Source organism: Cydia splendana, unplaced genomic scaffold (assembly GCF_910591565.1).
Source record: "Cydia splendana unplaced genomic scaffold, ilCydSple1.2 scaffold_45_ctg1, whole genome shotgun sequence".
In the NCBI taxonomy this organism is placed as follows: domain Eukaryota; kingdom Metazoa; phylum Arthropoda; class Insecta; order Lepidoptera; family Tortricidae; genus Cydia; species Cydia splendana.
The window spans coordinates 1,211,858-1,216,070 of NW_026946888.1; the positions used below are offsets into that span (position 1 = coordinate 1,211,858).

The following is a 4,213-nucleotide window of genomic DNA, read 5'->3' on the forward strand; positions in this document are numbered from 1 at the left end:
AGCATGATTATCTATCTATATAGTGCAGTTTTCAAAAATCTCTTGCTTGCCGTTTGAGCACATGTAGCTCTCAGCAGCCAATTAAGTAAGGAAATCTTAATTTTATAATTTTCTCTTAATTGACTAGTCTTATCGATCGAGTATCAACTTGCGATTCAAAATCGTTTGTATGTTATGACAGTAGCTATCTGCCACATAGGTCGAAAATCCCTTGCTTGCCGTCCTTCATGCTAAAAATCTTTGAAAACTGCAACTTTTCAGCATATTTTGGGTACATTTCGCTTTGGTATCCCCTTTTCACAATGTTTACGGTCGAATATCACTTAAATCTCTCAGCAGTTCTTTAGCATGATTATCTAGCTGTATAGTTCAGGTTTCAAAAATCTCTTGCTTGCCGTTTCAGCACATGTAGCTCTCAGCAGCCAATTAAGTAAGGAAATCTTAATTTTATAATTTTCTCTTAATTGACTAGTCTTATCGATCGAGTATCAACTTGCGATTCAAAATCGTTTGTATGTTATGACAGTAGCTATCTGCCACATAGGTCGAAAATCCCTTGCTTGCCGTCCTTCATGCTAAAAATCTTTGAAAACTGCAACTTTTCAGCATATTTTGGGTACATTTCGCTTTGGTATCCCCTTTTCACAATGTTTACGGTCGAATATCACTTAAATCTCTCAGCAGTTCTTTAGCATGATTATCTAGCTGTATAGTTCAGGTTTCAAAAATCTCTTGCTTGCCGTTTCAGCACTTGCAGCTCCCATCAGCCAATTAAGTAAGAAAATCTTAATTTTATAATTTTCTGTTAGTTGACTAGTCTTATCGATCGAGTATCAACTTGCCATGCACAATTGATCGTAGGTTATGACAGTAGCTATCTGCCACATAGGTCGAAAATCCCTTGCTTGCCGTCCTTCATGCTAAAAATCTTTGAAAACTGCAATTATTCAGAATATTTAGGGTACATTTAGCTTTTGTCTCCCCTTTTCACAAAGTTTACGGTCGAGTATCACTTAAAGCTCTCATCAGTTCTTTAGCGTAATTATCTAGCTGTATAGGTCAGGTTTCAAAAATCTCTTGCTTGCCGTTTCAGCACTTGTAGCTCTCAGCAGCCAATTAAGGAAGGAAATCTTAATTTTATAATTTTCTCTTAATTGACTAGTCTTATCGATCGAGTATCAACTTGCGACGCACAATCGTTTGTAGGTTATGACAGTAGCTATCTGTCACATAGGTCGAAAATCCCTTGCTTGCCGTCCTTCATGCTAAAAATCTTTGAAAACTGCAACTTTTCAGAATATTTTGGGTACATTTCGCTTTGGTATCCCCTTTTCACAATGTTTACGGTCGAGTATCACTTAAAGCTCTCGGCAGTTCTTTAGCATGATTATCTAGCTGTATAGTTCAGGTTTCAAAAATCTCCTGCTTGCCGTTTCAGCACTTGCAGCTCCCATCAGCCAATTAAGTAAGAAAATCTTAATTTTATAATTTTCTGTTAGTTGACTAGTCTTATCGATCGAGTATCAACTTGCCATGCACAATTTTTCGTAGGTTATGACAGTAGCTATCTGCCACATAGGTCGAAAATCCCTTGCTTGCCGTCCTTCATGCTAAAAATCTTTGAAAACTGCAACTATTCAGAATATTTAGGGTACATTTAGCTTTTGTCTCCCCTTTTCACAAAGTTTACGGTCGAGTATCACTTAAAGCTCTCAGCAGTTCGTTAGCGTGATTATCTAGCTGTATAGTTCAGGTTTCAAAAATCTCTTGCTTGCCGTTTCAGCACTTGTAGCTCTCATCAGCCACTTAAGTAAGAAAATCTTAATTTTATAATTTTCTCTTAATTGACTAGTCTTATCGATCGAGTATCAACTTGCGATGCGCAATCTTTTGCAGGTTATGACAGTAGCTATCTGCCACATAGGTCGAAAATCCCTTGCCTGCCGTCCTTCATGCTAGAAATCTTTGAATACTGCAATTATTTAGAATATTTTGGGTTCAGTTTGTCTTGGTCTCCCCTTTTCTCCAAGTTTATGGTCGAGTATGACTTATAGATCCCAGCAGCTTTTTACCTTGGTTATCTAGCTGCATGGAACCTGTTTTAAAAACCTCTAGAGCTTGCTTGCCGTTTTACTAGGCGATATTACAGATAGCATGAGTTATTTGATGAAAATGTACATATTTTAGTTTTTCATCACTTGTAGTCTTGTTCGGTCTGTTTACTTTGTAATTACATGTATCAGGTGGTCTTCTACTGGTTTTCTATGACATTTTTTACATTAAAAATGTTGACTTCTTAATTTGGTTGGGTTATCGGCGGCTGCTAACTTTGGCTGCTAACTTCACACCGGTATAACTTTTGTACTAGTAACCTCGGACCGCGTGGAAAGTATGAAGCAAAGTTTAGTTCAGGCGCTACCCTTTTTGTCTTCCGATATGAGTCCTAATTAGTGATGTACCGACTATTGATTTGGCCGACTAGCCGACTAATCGGCGCTCGAATGGCCGATTAGTCGGCCGACTAGTCGGCTAGTCGGCCAGATCATTAGTTTCGTATAAGTTCAGGTGAAAAACAATAGTTTTGCTCCTTTGGTTGCGCTATTCATCATATTAGCTTGGCTAAAAGGTGTTCTCTACAGGGTCATAGACCTATCACAAGAATCCTCGTTCAATTTCTGTCTTTAGTTCTTTTATTTTGCGATCCTACGTAAGAACCTATCCCCTGTGGTCAGCGTCTTTACGAGCAACGTGCCCTGTCTAAGTCTCTATACCATTAAAAAAAACTGAATAATGATAATAATAAAAATACTATAGAACTTGCACATGAAATTACACGAGAATCAGTTGAGATCGACCTGTAGAGGAAAAAACCAGCCCCCCAACATACGATAACGGTCAAACGGTCAATTATATGAACAAAAGTTTTCGCATGCAACCCTGAATAGGTATTTTAGTAAAATAAACATAAAACGTATGGTAAATATTGACTGTTGATTTCTATTTTTTCTATTTTTCTTTCACTAATAAAGTGCCGACTAATCGGCCATTTTTGCCGACTAGTCGCCGACTAATCGCCGACTACAAATGTGGCCGGATAGTCGGCTTTCCCGACTAGTCGGCGACTAGTCGGTACATCCCTAGTCCTAATAGTATGTATAATTCATTCTTTCACACTTTTATGGATCATTATAATGCGATATTCACCTCAAAATCGGTCGTAGTTAGTGGTGCATCAGTTTTTAGTGAGTGGGCTACTGCGGACTTACATCAACGAAGACGTGAACTGTATGCCTTGTATGAGGAACGGCGGTTTAATCAGAGTGATGAATTTAAAGAACATGTCAAGGAATATTCGAAGAAGTTTAAAGTACTATTAGAAGTATTTGAACAAATTAAATTATTTTTCTGAAAAATATTTTAATTTGTTTTTATCAAGTAGAAACACTACTATACAAATTATAAACTGAAATAAATGTCATATACTAAGAAAAAGTGACCAAGGCCTCCAGTGCCCCAGGCTGTGTTTTTCTTAGTATATGACATTTATTTCAGTTTATAAGTTTAAAGTAGATTGTCATATAGCTAAGCGAAATTATCTAAGTCAGAAAATAAAAAGTAGTTCCGACATTATTAAAGCAACCTGGAAAGTAATAAATGTGGAGACTGGTCGCTCGAAACACACAATTAAAGAACTTAAACTAAATATTCATAACAAAATTATAGATTCCAATTTAGAAGTAGCTACAGAATTTGAAAAAAAATTCACCGAGGTACCAGTATCCACAACTAAGGATTTGAATTCATCACCCTCATCTGCTGTTACATTATTAAAACATAACGCTTCAGAGAGTTGTGGAGACCTTCATTTTGAACATGTTTGTACCTCAGATGTAATAAAGGCGTTTAAATCAATTAATGTCAAAAAAACTAATGACCTCTGGGGAGTCTCTGTCCATGCTGTCAAATCCTTAGTAGAAATTGTAGCGCCTGACTTGGTAGTTATATTTAACAACAGTGTTGATTGCGGCGAGTTTCCTGATCTAATGAAACATAGTAAAGTAACTCCTTTATTTAAATCTGGTAACAGCTCTGACCCCACTTACTTTCGACCGATATCTGTGCTACCAACATTTGGCAAGATTTTTGAAAAATTAGTTCTTTGTCAATTAGTACGACATTTTAACGTTAATAATTTAATGCATAATAAGCAGTT

At 36.8% G+C, this 4,213-nt stretch overlaps 1 long non-coding RNA gene across 1 annotated transcript; it reads left to right on the forward strand.

Annotated features, from left to right (window-relative positions):
* Positions 1-2,374: 2,374 nt before the first annotated feature.
* LOC134805610 (uncharacterized) lies at positions 2,375-3,732 on the forward strand. The gene is made up of 3 exons (XR_010146334.1): positions 2,375-2,450; positions 3,151-3,367; positions 3,568-3,732. It is a non-coding gene; the product is annotated as an uncharacterized LOC134805610 (long non-coding RNA).
* Positions 3,733-4,213: the final 481 nt, after the last annotated feature.